At 47.8% G+C, this 15,664-nt stretch overlaps 1 long non-coding RNA gene across 2 annotated transcripts in view; it reads right to left on the reverse strand.

Annotated features, from left to right (window-relative positions):
- LOC142066672 (uncharacterized) overlaps positions 1 to 14,378 on the reverse strand; it is a 40,945-nt gene extending 26,567 nt beyond the window's left edge. The window contains exons 1-4 of one of the 2 annotated variants that reach the window (XR_012663766.1): positions 14,105 to 14,378; positions 13,842 to 13,964; positions 13,496 to 13,599; positions 5,835 to 13,305 (exon numbers count right to left, since the gene is read on the reverse strand). This is a non-coding gene — a long non-coding RNA (uncharacterized LOC142066672). Of the gene's footprint in view, positions 1 to 5,834; positions 13,306 to 13,495; positions 13,600 to 13,841; positions 13,965 to 14,104 lie in introns of those variants that run through there. The other variant, XR_012663762.1, reaches the window with a different exon arrangement.
- Between the last annotated feature and the right edge of the window lie 1,286 nt (positions 14,379 to 15,664).

The raw sequence follows: 15,664 nt of genomic DNA on the forward strand, positions 1-15,664 counted from the left end.
GGGTTAAATATTACGCCTGATGTGATGGTACAAGTGAGGCTGAGGAAAAGGAAGGGAAATAAGAGCCATTCATACGGAAGGAAAGCGCTTGCTGCCAGCAGGCATATGTCAAAGGAGCTCCCTGTTTAAAGGCATGAAGAGGCCATGCAATAATAATACCCCTGCTCCTAACGAAGAGAATTTCTTTTAACCAACCTGATAAAACAAGGAGGTGTTTTAGCATGAAAAAGAGTGTTTTCTCCTGTTTTTTCAACATCTCTCTGGAGCTGGGCCATGCGTTATTGTGCTCAGTTTTCCCTGTGAGTGCAGGCTCCTCTCTGCAGGAATATGGTACTTCCTGAGCTCCCGCCATTCCCACAGTGTTCTCACAGTCATGTTCTTTCCGTGTTTTTAGTACAGGATTATTAAATCACTCGCTCAGATGCTAGCAATCAATGACAGGGAGGGTCACACATTTGTAGGCTCAAGTCCAAGTTTCCAGTTAATGACTTGAACAGAGGTATAGCAGTTAGGGACAGTCCCTTGGAGACCGAAGCTGGGATTGCATTTCTCAGCAATGGTATTTTGCTGGGAAACCAAAGATGTGAGATTCAAGTTGAAATCCACTCTGGTCAGCCCCAGTAAGCTGGAACTTAGCTATGAAGCAAAGGAGCAATGTTATATTGCCCCTCCAGCATGCTCTTGACTACTTTTTTCCTTAAGGACATATTGTTTGAAATTTTGTGTGGGAAGGGTGTTTGATTGCACAAGAAAGGTCTGCTGATCTAATAGGAAAGGGTGCATTGACCTGAAAGTAGAGACAGACATAACAGAGAAGTGATTAACTGTTGGAACATATGACCTTTTTCTTTTGGAAATTAAAAGTTGATATTTTCTCTGAAAATCTTCTTAGGCCAATTACAATTCTCTGCACTCAGTTCAGAAGTAAGTGCAGGATATACCATTGCCTAACGAGTTCCCCTGAGATGAACATGTCTCAAACCAGGGTCTTGTTTGCTTTCGTTTCCCTGGTATTTCATGTTGAAGACCCAGGGGAGTGTCCGATCTTGCTCAGCTGAAGGGCGGGAACTGCCAGAGGTTGGGGATGAATCTAGATGGTCATGAATGAAGATGGCCATGAGGAGAAAAGGGGCACCACCATCAGTTCCTGCTCACAGGTAGCACAGGATGTATGTTGGCTTTGTTAAAAATACCGTTTTACTGTGTGCCACACTTAGAGATATATGCGCTTGTTTTGATTAGTTTAGATGAGATTTACTTTTGCTACACAATTTATGCCCCACCCAGTGATGCATTTCTTCCTTCAGTGTTCAGACTTTGCTTAGGCAGAGGTAAAGCATTACCCATCTAAGAATTCTGGATAGGTTCTTGTTCACTATTTACCTCTTCTTCTCTTTCCTATTTACCTCTTCTTGTTTACTATTTACCTCTTCTAATAGAAAGATATATCTATACATATATGTATGTATGTTTGTTTGTCTTAAACTTGCTTTTTTAGATTTTTATATAGCTTTCATTAGGAAAATTAAAGAATAAGGTGAATATGCAATTATTGCACTATATTGTTATCCACACTATTTTCTCAGCTGGTGTCTGAGAGGGCACGAGAAAAGGGCAGGTCAGGTGAAGTTCTGGGCCCTATAACATAAATTTCCTCTGACCATGAGCAGGTGCCATCAGGGTTAAAACCTAATAGAGCTCCAAGTTCTTCCCACTGCATTTGCAACAAGTGGCTCTCTCACATCGTAGGGATGCAGCTACCCTGGGCCAGCACAATTCACAGTCAGTTAGGGTTTGATTTTGCAAATCCTCCTCTAACCAGAGCTTTCTCACACAATGAATCCTTTGACCTCACTGGGCTAGATGACGTGCGTGTCGGCAATTTTCGAGGCCTCAGCCCCTGACCTGCCAAAAGCATGGGAAAGCAAACGCTCCCCTCAAGGGCATTCCTAGTTAGGAAGGCCAAGGCACCTTGAATGCTACAAGAAGGCCACAATTTTAATGCCGTGAATAAAGTTTGTGTCAGCAGTCAGCCGACACCTCAGGGCTTTGCTGTCGTCAGTGTAAAATTAACAACTTCGTCAGGACGGGTAGTGTATATCTGTCCCTTTTTATTTCTTTTTTTTCCTCTCCAAGTCCCCACTGAGGAGATTTCATTAAAGCAATGTTAGACCATGGGTGTTAGCTGCGTTTGCAGCATGTAATTAGATGGCAAGGCTAAAATAAGGAATCTGCTGTAACCTTGGCTGCTGGGCTGCAAGGCACTATGAGCAAATTTTAAGGGAGCTATTGCATGGGCTGTGGAAATAATGATTTTTCCCCTGATAGCCTATGAAAGCTGTTCTTTGCTTGCACAAAGAATTCTGGAAATTACAGGTCTTTAATGAGCAGATCCCAGGTAATAAATCAGATTGGAACCTCCCCATTTCACAGCGTGTGGACGAACGATGCTTAAGTAAAAGGAAAACAAGGGACTGCCCTGAGGACATTCCCAGTGACCCTGCGGGGAGGACAGGATCCGTAACTGGAAGCTGAGAAGATTTAAGACCCGAGGGTATGAATGTCTCTGGGCTGTATTCAGGGAACACATTTTGGAAGCTGACTATTCTTGACAGCCAGGAGTGATTCAGACCAGACCATCTCAGTCTGCCAGCTGGGATGAAGTTAGTGCCAGCCATGAACATGTCAAAGGGCATTTACAGGGTAGGGTATGTCCACAGGCTTGTATCCATCTCTGCTTGGAGCAGCAGGTTGGGCTGGTACCTCCTGAGGCCCCTTCCAGCCCACATTATCCTATGATCCTATGAAAGGTGGGACCCTCAAGCTGAATTTCTTGCCTTCATGCAGACAGTAGGTGGGAGCTAGGCATGTCCCAAAGCCACCAGAAGGGAGGGTATTGGCATCACCCGGTGACAGTCCTGTATGGTGGAGCAGCATCCTGAGCAGGCACTGATTGCTGCTGCTGGCTACAGAAAGGACATGAGATGACGGCTCTTCATGGTCTCAAAGGGAGTTTGGGTCCTGTACTGCACATCTGCATGGTACAGACCTGAGGGCAAATCCCCTTCATGCTCCTCAGGCTGCTGAGTCTCTAGATGTGGGCTGCTGCAGGACCAGGATTTGTGTGGACATCCACTGATGTTTCATTTAGGTCCCGTTTTAGGTGTATCTTGGCTTAAGGATACTAAAAAGAGGATGTGAATATTTTGGAAAACATTCCCTCTGATGTGCCTCTTCTTCCTACATGAAACAGAAGCATTTTACACCAAAAGGCACTAAGTAGTCTTGTTTAGTATCTTTATCAATGGTCTGGATGAGGGGATCGGGTCCACCCTCAGTCAGTTTGCAGATGACACCAAGTTGGGCAGGAGTGCCGATCTGCGCGAGGGCAGGAAGGCTCTGCAGAGGGACCTGGACAGGCTGGATCCATGGGCCGAGGCCAGTTGTGTGAGGTTTAACAAGGCCAAGTGCCGGGTCCTGCCCTTGGGTCACACCAACCCCAGGCAGCGCCCCAGGCCTGGGGCAGAGGGGCTGGGAAGTGCCCGGCGGAGAAGGCCCTGGGGGTGCTGGCTGACAGCCGGCTGGGCATGAGCCAGCAGTGCCCAGGTGGCCAAGGAGGCCACCAGCCCCCGGGCTTGTGTCAGCCCTGGTGTGGCCAGCAGGAGCCGGGCAGGGATGGGGCCCCTGTGCTCGGCCCTGGGGAGGCCCCACCTCGAGTGCTGGGCTCAGGTTTGGGCCCCTCGGGACAAAAAGGCCCTGGAGGGGCTGGAGCGTGTCCAGAGAAGGGCAGCGGGGCTGGGGCAGGGTCTGGAGCACAAGTGTGCTGGGGGGCGGCTGAGGGGGCTGGGGGGGTTTAGCCTGGAGAAGGGGGGGCTGAGGGGAGCCCTTCTCGCTCCCTGCAGCTGCCTGAGAGGGGCTGGAGTGAGGGGGGGGCTGGTCTCTGCTCCCAAGTCACCAGTGACAGGGCGAGAGGGAACGGCCTCAAGCTGCGTCAGGGGAGGGTTAGGTTGGATGTGAGGGAAAATGCCTTCCCTGCCAGAGCGGTCAGGCCCTGGCACAGGCTGCCCAGAGAGGTGGGGGAGTCACCGTCCCTGGGGGGTATTTAAAAGACATGTAGATGTGGCACTTCAGAGCATGGTTTAGGAGGCCTGGGGGTGTTGGGTTGATGGTTGGACTTGATGATCCTAGATGTCTTTTCCAACCTTAATGATTCTATGATTCTAAGTTCATTGCTGACTGTTAAAGAGCCCTTGGTGTGTTGGCATCATTAATTATAAACGTGTCATTCATCTTTAAATTGAAGCTTGGTCTAAATTTTCCCTCCAGTTTCCAAAGGAGAACACGGTTTGAACTCTGGTGGTACGCTTTTGGTGAACTCTCCTGACACAGCAGCTGATGGTTAAACAAACAGGATTTTCCAGCATGAACTCTGCAAAGGAAAAAATCCTTGTCCCCCTACTTAATCAGCAGAGCTGTCTAGCAGAAAACATCCAGCATGCTCAGACCACTTGGATCTCTGCAGCCTTGAGCAAAATGCTGTATTTACAACTGCTGTCTTGTCACCTTAACCTTTGCAGTATGATCGTTTGATACTCAGACATGTGTCATTGGCCTGGCAATTTATTAGCTTGCAGTCAGTAGAAAGTAATAGGTGCTTCTCAGCAAAGGGAAACAAGATGCTGCACATGCCAAGCAGCTGATAAAACTGACTTTTGCTGTTGTTCAGAGATACTCCTTTTATTATCAAACCCTTCTTCTTTACCTTTTCCCAGGTGAGGGGTGAGGTGTTGCTCAGTGTGACTAACATGAAGTAACCTTTAATGTGCCCAGATGTCACCGAGGCACGATACGCTCAGATGTCACCAAAAGTCATGCAAACTCTTGGTCAGGATGGTGCTTTTCAAATAAAACTTTGATTTCATTAGTTTCATGAACAAATTGAATGGGCACCTTCACTGAGACCACATGTGCCCCAAGCCAGGTGACCCAACCTGGATGCTGGCAGGGGATGCTTGAACACATGCCCCTTCCCCCAGTAAGCCCCAGTGCCCCACAGTTCAAGTTTTAAAGCCTCCCCCTTTGCTCTTTTCACCCAGAGTAGGACACTTCAGGGAATTTTCATCTAAATCCCACTTGGCATCTTGGCATTTGAGGTCACAAGAGTAAGGGCTGAAGATTGACAGAGGCTAACCCAGGTTGTCTGAACACAGTTCAAGGCAAACAAAGGGCATGAAACACCAGATCAACTGAGCCAAAGCAGGTTTGCAATAGAAACAGTGTCTTATTACCCACTAGATATAGCTGGAGAAAGTTACCAAGATGCCGAGTGCACAGCTTCTCTTGGGCTAAAGTGAGAGCAGCTAACTTTGAGAACAAGTGTCTTGCATTTAATTAGACTTGTACTAGTTAGACCGCCTCGTACCTGTAGGGTAGAGGTGATGCTAATGAAAGGGAAGAGGTGCTTATTTCCAAGAGATAGGGAGAGAAAATGATATGTGGAGAGGATGGCTGAGATCATGCTTGCATCCCAGTTTAAAATTGCCTGTTGGACTGGTAGAGCAGCTGGTGTTGCATGAAGCGACGTGATTGGACAAGATATATTTTTATTGGAAATCTCAAGAGTAAATCTTGCTCACTCATTACCTTATTTTCTTCATAAAAACTTGTTCACCCAAGAGCCGAGGCTGTGACAGCAGTGCTTTCTTATCATATAGCTTTATAAACTAGTCAAAATATTCTGTACATCTCCATACCTACTTTTTCTTCCCTCTCTCACAACTAGTCAGGTACTTACATGACCTTTGCTCTTCTATTACACAAGTATTTTGCAAGCATTTACAAACTTAGTGAACTTTTATCTTGGCAAACTGAGCGCAGCAGTGATTTTGCGTTCTGCTTTTATCAGCTGACTTCAGCTTAGACACTTCGCAGCCCGGGGTTAATCTTGCATCTCCTGAACTTCGTAATTAACAGGCAACGGGTCAGGAAAATTCACAACCGTTTTTATCCATGTGGGTAAATGCAAAGTTCACTGCTGGAAAAAAACTGGCGCTTAAACGGAGCAGATACAATAAAACAAGGCCCCTGAAAAGGTTGGGAGGGTTTGGCTGCATAGGGGATGAATTGGGAAGGGTAGGTACCATTTTTGCATCAGCTCTTCTGATTTTACCTCATGTTTGATGAGCCTGGAGGATTCATTGCCACAAGAATCACATGGGGGAAACTGTTAGGATTCAAAGCAGGATTAGGTATTTCTAAAGGGAATGAGAAATGGCAGACCTACGGGAAGTTAATAGGACAAAGAGAGAGATCAGAGGTGTGCAGAAACAAAATGAGGTGGTGAAAATTTCACAAGCAACATAGATGTCGATATACTCTGACAACCAGTAGCTGCCTCTGTGCGGCAGGATTGGGCGGACAGGTCTGGCACCACGCGTGGAGCAGAGCCCTGAACCTCTCCTGCTGTGCCTGGCGGCATCAGGGCTTAGCTACCATCCAGGACACAAGAGGAGGCTGAGCATAAATCTGCTGTTATACGGCAACTGCTTTGTTAGTGTACATGGGGCCAAACTTTACTCTGACACCAAGATCTTTAGAAGAGCCAAACAAGCGAGGAGGACCTTTGTCTCTGGGTATCGATTCATGCAGATCTCAGGTGGTCTTCAAGACTCGAAGGTCCCAACCTGCCACCTGAAGACATTCAAGACATACCCTTAACCCTCATAATGGTACTTAAGAGGAAACCCCAGAGAGCATCTGTGCTGCCTGCAGTGATCCTCATGACTGCAGCACACCATTCTTCTTTAAGATTGTCTTCTTCAGGAGATGGGGCTGAATTTCCACCCCCTGCTGCAAGCAGCATCTCGCCCAGGGGCATCTCATTTGCCAACGGGGCCTCCAGACGTTTTCCACGCTACAAATAATAACATAGCTTTATGCTTGCAGATCCAGTGCTGTCTAACTAGAGCAAGTGATCTGTGTATTCCCAGTGCATCTGCAAAGATGTGTAATTACCCTTGAGTAATTTTTCCTGAGGGCATTTGGGGAAGTAAAGCATGGTCCCACGTAAAGCTTCCCTCCTTTGGGCAAATTCCCACATATTTCAAAGGGAGGACAAAGAAATCAAAAAAGAGAGATTATTATTTGTTTAGTGAATCTGCAGAAGTGCATTTCTTTCTGGGAATCTTATTAAAAGTCCCTTCCTCATGGAAATGTGGCTAGTGAGTAGGTACTTTGTCAAGTCAAAAAGAAAGAAAACAGATCAGAAGTCTAATCACATTGAAACCATATGTGCAGCATATGTCAGCAGTTACAGAGAGCTTTAATAAAAACAACTACAAAACCTCGGCCTCTGACTTCAAAGGGGTTTTAAAAGGGCCAAAATTTTGATCACTACGTTTCTTCCCATTAGGGAAAAGTCATGGGGATTTTTATGTGTGTGTGTGTCTGTTGTTGTGAATAGTTTTGCTGCAGAAAACTAACCAGAGGTCCCTACCATACAAAAAAAAAATCCTGTCATCAGAGCTGGCATCCTCCCTGGGACCCTGCAGATCCCAGCACGTATTGAGTCAGTCCTTTCACAAGCCATGGCTCTGTTTTAAAGCACAGTCCTGCCTTTGAAAAATGGTTTTATTCAAGAACAGCACCATGGGGTTCTGTGTTTCCTGCCTCCCCTGGTTTCAATATGACATGTGCGCTGTTTGCTTTCACAAGGGCAAATGGTCTTTCCACCAGCAGTCGAGACTAAAAACTCATTGTGGGTTGGAGGAGTTAACATGGGAGCTTTCCCGTTTCACCTACAACTCTCTCCTACAACGCTTCAGCGTGTAGGTTTGTCGTAACACCCCCTTCATGGCCTTGATCCTCTTCTTTATTGATATGGAGCATCTTCATTGCAGGAAGGCATGGGTTACTTGGCACAAACTGAAGTGGTTGTACTAGGTCCTGCACAAACACAGGTGAAACCCCTGAGCCAAATGCTTGGAGACCTAAAGGCAATCTGTAAAGCAAGATGGGGGCAAACTTTCCTTAGCTCCTGGCTTAGCAGCCAGCACACACCAGCTGTGCCAGCAAGCAGTCCTTGGTGATAACCGTCAGGGTTCAGTCCTCAGAGGAAGCCTTTGCAGTGCTAAAGCAGACACATGGCTTGCAATGGCTCAAACAGGGGGAGGTGCACGGGGAAATCCCAGCTCTCCCATCAGCAACAGGCTTTCTCAAGAAGACCAACCCCCTTCCCAGCAGGGTTTGGGTATAGCACAGACATGAGAGACACGGAGGTGCTAACACAGGGGTGTTAAAAGCCCAGCAGGATGCGACTCATTGGGGAAACTGGTTCTGCCAGGATGGTGCAATCGTCTGAGCTCGAAGACAACCCTTTTTCCTCCCACTTGCTCCCACCATGAGGCTCTGCTGGGCCAGTCGCATATGTCTGTGAGCTGGATAATAGTCATTTCCTCTTGGAAAGGAGCTGGTGGAGAAATCACTGTAGTGAAGGTGAGGTAGCTACGTGGAGTTTTTAGGAAGCGGGCTGCCTGTGTATGTGAGGATATGTGGACCCTGCATCACAGAGCTGTGGCAAAGGACACATTCGGGAGGGCACACTAGAGCAGAGAAGATGGACAGGCAACAGAAACTGGCCTCTCAGCCAGCCCCAAGCCCACTGAGATGCTTGGCTGACCCCATATCCTGGCCCTGCTGCTGCTCTGTTGAGTAGAAGATGGAGACACAACTCAGAACAGGCTTCCTAAAGATGCCTGGTGTTGCAGGACATGACACATTGAGAAGAAGGCTCAAGGGCAGACTTGGAGAGCAACCTGAACTTGTGGTCCCTGTACAGACACAGCGTACATAGGGCCTGGTTACGGTGCAAAGGCTGGAGGGGGCTGATTGAAGGGAAGTTTCTATTAGACATTGTGAAAACCAATCACTGTTTCTGCAGTCCTCAGTGGCAGAGGGGTGCAGGGGGAGGTCATCAGCTCTTTCAGGGGCAAAGACTGGGAGCAGAACTGCTCTTTCTCATGTGGCAGCTTTCCAGCAAGCCCCATGCACCATGCCCTCCTCATTCAATGGCTCTCGAATATGAATACACCTTGACATCTCAGATCACTTCCCCCAGCACACACTTAAATTCCTATTAAATTCCTACACAGCACACACCAAAGCAGAACCCCATCTGATCCTTGCTTCACCTAGCCCTCAGCTTTGCTCCTCTCTAGAACGAAACTCCAGCAGACGGACCTACGGGTCTTCTACCACCCAAAATATGGACTCAGTAATTTTGGATTGTCTCTGCTGCTGTTTTCAAGGCTCTTGGGAGGGCCTTCAAGTTGAGAAGTCAGAAATTTCTCTGATATCTACTGACTCTTTTAAGGCAAGATACCCCACCAAAAATGTTTGCCAATTCAGGCTTGTGGGAAACAAGGGGACAAGGACTACCCTTTTGGTTTGTATTATGACTCATAGCTACTGTTATGCCCTTAAGTTTGCTCTGTTCCAGCAGTGCCAACTCATTTGGTAAAATACAGGACATTTTATTTAAAGATCATCTGCATACATTTACCTTCCATTTAGAAAATCAAGGATATATCAATCATTGAAAGCCACTGGAAAAAAAGTTTAAAAAAAACTCTCAAGGCTCAAGATCTAGGTGAACTTTTAAAAAACCCTCTCTTCTTTTTAGATTCCTGTTTTTTTAAGGAAAAGTTGTTTTGTGGTAGCCTTATTCGTGATTTCAATGCACTTGGGAGCTGATCACGCTTCAGTTTTGGACGTGGCAAAACTGCAGAAAGGAGTTCAAACAAGGCCAAGGAAACTGAGTTAAGGATGATGGTTGTGACTCACACAAGTCCTAGAAAGTAATTTTACGTGTTTGACCTAGAGAAATAAGAGCAGATAACACTATATAATCGCTTCATGTATAGAACCATAAGCAGAGGGTGAAGGGCTGCACAGGTTTGCTGCGGTGGATGGAGCAAGGAAAGGGAGATTAAATTTAGTTGGCTATTAGGAACAATTTCCTGAGAGTGAAGACAATTAGGCAGTGGAACTGTTTTGCCTAGTGAGGTAATTACTGCACAAACACTAGATGGACGCAAGCCAAGATTAGATAAGTATAGTGGAAAATGTAGTACAAGGTCTCTTCTGATGAGCCCAGAGGGGCTGGCTTTGCTGGCAGCAAGCCCAGCCGAGCAGTTGGAGGAAACTTTCCCTGAAAAGTTCTCGAGACAACGAGGGCTTTGCTCAGGCAGGGACTGCAGGACCCAAGCTGGCTGTCTCACCAGGGGCAGAGAGCAACGCATCATCCCTCCTGCCATAAAAGCCTGCAAAAGGACGTCTGAGGCAGTTAGGAAATGAAAGTAGAAGGAAAAATACTAAATAGTAGCCTTTTCGGGGCGCGGTGACTCTTATTCAGGATCTCTAAATACCCTCTTTGTTCCATATGGGGCTTGGGTGTTTCTGCAGTTGTTGTTTCTTGTATTTTTTTCTCTGTGCACTGACACATGGGGAGTGTTTGCAGAGTCTGGAGCCAGGAGAGCTCCCAGAGCTAGGGGACAGATTTTCGGAAGGGGTCACAGCTGAGAGCTGAGCACTTGAAAATCTGGACTGCTGCAGTATGTCCCAGAAGGAGGAAACACGGCTAATCCACATTATGGCTGTTTGAGTGCTTTTCCCCGCAGTGATGTAAGCACTAACATGTAAGGGTCAGAGACCTTATAATATTCACACCCACCACGAAGCCTGCTTGCCCATAACACCGCAAGCACACTCCACCCCGCAACCTACATAGGAAAACAAAACCTACAGCTCTCCCCATTTGTCCGGGCGATGCTTTACTTGTGTAATAGCTTGTTTTCTATGTTGAAATGAAAATATCCATAGGAATATGCTATTAGAGGGGTTTCTTGGCAGGGCGGGGCTGCCTTTAGTATCTCCATGTCCACCTTTTCCAGTAACTGGTGGGACGAGGACAACCCTGTTGTGTGAGACACTGTGAGGAGCTCTGCCTGCTGGAGGAGTACCACTGACATTGATTCCCACCCTGAATCATTAGGTTTAAAGTCCTCTCCAAAATATATTTTTTGTGGCTATGACAATACACAAACTCCTTCTCCTGCAAGTAGGGTAAGGTGAAGGGAGAAGGACCCTGTCCCACTGACAGACAAGGATTCATCTCAGCAGAAAACCCCAAACATGACCCTGTACCATGGCTGAAGTCTGGAAGAAAAAGGCAGCCCGGAGAAAGGAGCAAGTGAGTCACTTTGGGCTGGAAGTAGAACATCCTGGAGGCACAGAGTGATGCTTCTGGGGCACCCAGGGAACCTGTCTGGGTAACACACAGGGTAACCTAACCCTGGGGCTGAGCTCACTCTCAGGTGTCCCTGGGAAGTCCCAGAAGGGCAGCAGTGACTCCTCTTGTTCAGCAACTACTCTATTACTGGGGCACCCCTTAACCTCACCCTGATACAACTCAGAGGTTGCCCCAGTCCTAAAAACCTGACTGTAAGAGGGTATGAAAGACAGAGGAGAGTGGGCAGGTGTAGGAAACCTGCTAATCGTCATACAGCAAGGATGGGAGCAGAGCCATTCCCAGTCCCAGCAAGATAAACAAGGGTTTTATCTTGTTAATGCAGTATGTTGTCAGGTGCTTTGCACTGGAAATTAAGTCACTTGATCAAACTGCTGTGTTGTCCAAAGGTTTTATAGCAGCATCTTTACCCACTATATGGGTAGAAAAACTCCTGTACTTATTTAGTAGCTTCTTTAAAGAGGTACAACGCTTTTTAGGGAGGGAACAGAAGGCAAATTTCCTCCCCACCATCACTGCTGGTTTTAGGTTTTAGGTTTTAGGGAAATGCCTCCAAAGTGGAATAAGCCACAGCTGAGCAAACACAATAAGGGATGCTGAGTGGCCCAGGAGGCAGGCAGCCTGGCATCACCCTGCCTTTACCCCTCCGTGTTTGACATGGAGTCAGGAAGAAGAAGAGCTGAAGCCCAGAAGAGGTGACTGGAGTGATAATTACATGCAGGAGGTTGCAGCACAGCTGCTCCATGGGGTTTTCCCCCAGAGGAGCAAAGTGAGGACCATGTCTGCCCAAGGACCATCCACTCCTCTCCCTGCTGCAGCACTGTGCTGTGCCTGGGCTCTTCCTCCTGCTCTGCAGTTACCCCAGCCTGCTTTGCACAGCAGAGGGGTCACAGAGGGTAAAGGAAGCAGGAGCACAGTTCTCAGTGTTGCTGTACAGGTCAGGCGTTGCAGGCAGACCAAGGAGTGACAGAGCTGCCATTGCCCATGCCAGTCTCTTGTGCTCAGCAGGGACCCTGCTTGGTCCTGCTCTCCAGCAGATCATTGCAGGAACCATACCAGGGAAGACAGGGTAAAAATCCTCCAGGAAGCACCCACATATGTCCTGAAGCCACACAAGTGACACCTGCCAAGTACGGTTTGGATCCTTGTCTCAGTGGGGGTCCCCACCTGCAGGACCTTCCTTGGCTTCCAGCTCTACCAGAAGGACAAAGGCCATACTTGCCCCATTCTGCTGTGATGTAAACCAGGGAAAACCTCTACTTGGTTCAGTGAAGTTTCTCCACTGACATGTTTTGGCAGGTTTTTCCATTAATTTATTTGAAGGAGGGTCAGCCATGGAACCAGTCTCAGACTGAGACACTACACCGCTATATTTTTTTGTGCAGTAGCATCCAAAGATTTGCACATGGGTACTATCCAGCCTGTGGACTGGAGCAGCATTTGGGCAACCTTCAGGTTAGCTTGCAGAAGGCTAATCTCCCCCACCCCTGGCAGTGCTGGTTAAAGCAGCAACAGGCTGTTGACCATGTCTAACTCCAGAGGATGCTCTCTCCCACGGTCCTGACACCCCTTTATCTTCCACCCTCAAGCTCAGGGAAGGATGGAGGACTCCTGTCACTGCCTATGGTGCAATCACATCAAAATTCCCGGGATGTCGAATGGCTCCTCCAAGTAGCATCTAACCAGCGCTGCCCAGAGCAGCCTGCACCAAGCATTTAATGCACATTGCGTTGCCCTAGGATGGCAATCCAGCCTTGTCTCTGCTGTCTCTTCTGCTCCTAACTATGGTCTGTTCAGACATTTCAGAGATATTTTCACCATGATCTCAAATTCCTTTCCTGGCTAGTAGCCAGCTTTTGACCTTCTTCCTGTAGAGCAGATGTTTCCTTCTCAAGTGCATCAGTCCCAGCTGTTTCAGGGGCTGGATTCATTCAGGTTGTCTGTGCTGGCTTTCTGCCGGTGTGATTCTCCTGAAACCAGTGATGTTGCTCCTCTTTAAACTGTTCAAACAAGTCAGGGTTATGTGACTCTTGTGGAGTTAAATAAGGTTGACCACCCCAGTGTAAAGTGCCAGGATAACTGGAGCTCATCTCACAGCCCCTCAAAACCCACACTGAACCTCATCCACATGCTAACCAGCCCCAGTGCCTCCCTCCTGCCTGTGTCCCTGCCATCCCCTGCCAGGGGTACCCGGGAGGGGGTTGCCTGAAAGGTCCAAAGGGCCTCCTCAGTCACCTCCTTTCTGTGGCTCCTCCATTTCTCTTGTGCCTCAGCTCCCCAGGCAACCCATCGTCCTACAGGGAAGAAAGGGATCTGCAAGCCTTGAGGTTGTTCTTTAATCATTGCCTCACAAACTTGTGTTTGATTTCACTCATAGGACACCCATAACATAAGCCTAGTCCTTATGTACTCCTCTAGGACACGGTGACACCTTGGCCAAGCACCACTGAAGCAAAAATGAGAAGCAAAAATCATGTGTGCTTCGAAATGCTGCAAAGTCATCTTGAAAACGCTTGCAGAAGGAAGCAAGAAGTACCTGTTCATCGTGGCCGCCATTCATAAGCGCTGCCTCAGCTCTTGCTGATTTACAACCCAGGAAGGCTAGATCGGGCAGGTTAGGGGAGTTCATGATGTGAACAGCTACCTAAGCAAATATAGGCTGTGATGAATAATTAACAGGAGCTGTAATATTGAACTGTCTTATGAAGGGTGGGAAGGAGCAGGGAGAATATCAGGCTTACAAAAAAGCAGTATTTTCTGACCTTGACTCTAAGCCTGGACTCTAACTGTTCTGCTCACCTCTGATCCGAGCAGAAGGCAAAGCTCTCCTCCCAGGGCTATCATCAGAGAGAGGATGAAGGGGTTTTTGTGACATTCTTTACAGGGCCACCAGTGTGGTCTGCATATATCCCCATTTGCCTTGTGCAGAGAGGCACACAAAGGGGTGTAAGGTTCCTCAAACCCGAATAAGGCACCCAAGTTCCCATTTACCGACCGCTGGCAGGGCTGAATGCCCTCTTCATTCCTCTAGAGAGTATTTTTCCCAGAGCTGAAGTTCCTGTCAAGATATGGCCAGGAGGTGCCTGCGAAATTCAGCTCTGAAAGGCTATTGGCATGAGAGAAATGCTCTCTGCTCGAGCCAAAACCACTGAGTTAAATATTTTCCCATTGCGTGCACTGTATCTTTGCTCTGTTGACTCAGAGCCATGTGTCCTACCCCAGTGGAAGGAGCAGTATCCATCTACCACTTCGGAACAGCCTGTGCACCCCTGGCTGCCATGGTTTGGAGAGCCCCAAAGCTTCCAGAGGTGCTCATGCTGAGATACTGGAGTGGTTGAAGGAGGCATCTACCCCTCCAGCAGACGAGGCTGGCTCCCTTGGTGCTAAACAGGAGCTTGCACACTGACTGACTCTCACCCAAACTGTTCAAGGATGAGCATACTTGTCACCTGTGGCTTCAAGAGCCGTGTTCTGGGGGCCTGAGAACAGGCAGGCTTTGCAGCTCTGTAACCAGAGACCCCAGCCTGCAGCTTACTGTGCTTTTTTCATGCAAAGAGCTGCTCCATCTCACTCTAGGTACCTTCTGCTGCTGCTTATGGCCATTTTTACCTGTTGAGACACCTCCTTTTGCCTTGAGCAATGTGTTAAAAGTGAATCCAAAGCCTCTAGCAGCAGCACCAGCAGCAGCAGCTCATTTTCCCTGCCCAGAGAGTGCTGCTGATAGAACAGAATAGACAAATTCAGTTGGAAGGGACCTACAATGATCATCTAGTCCAACTGCCTGACCAGTTCAGAGCTGACCAAGTTAAAGCATTAAGGGCATTGTCCAAATGCTGCTTAAACACTGACAGGCTCAGGAAATCCACCACCTCTCTACCTCAAAAAACATGTAGATGTGGCACTTCAGGGCATGGTTTAGGAGACCTGGGGGTGTTGGGTTGACAGTTGGACTTGATGATCCCAGAGGTCTTTTCCAACCTTAATGATTCTATGATTCTAAGCTGTGTTTGGTGGGAAGTCCTTCAGTCTTGTGCTTGAGGACCTCCCTCACCTCTTTGCAATCCTGTTCCCTGGGGAAATTCCACTGCTTTCCCTACTTCTTTCTGGTCTGAATTTCTCAAATTTCAATTTGGCAAACTCAACTCCTTAAGCAAGAGAAACAGCTTGCTGGGATTGGTATCAGTTTACACAGAGGTGCCAGGGTAAAAGACACACATTGTTTGGAGGATTGGAAACAACGAGGACTGGTGTATGGGAGGGGTCAAGGCAGGCTCTAAGGAGGAAAGATGAACACCAGCAGAGAGCTGCACCAAAGTTGGAAACAGAGCTGAGGAGGCTCTGAGGTGGCCAAGTCTGAGG

This window comes from Phalacrocorax aristotelis, chromosome 1, assembly GCF_949628215.1.
Source record: "Phalacrocorax aristotelis chromosome 1, bGulAri2.1, whole genome shotgun sequence".
In the NCBI taxonomy this organism is placed as follows: Eukaryota; Metazoa; Chordata; class Aves; order Suliformes; family Phalacrocoracidae; genus Phalacrocorax; species Phalacrocorax aristotelis.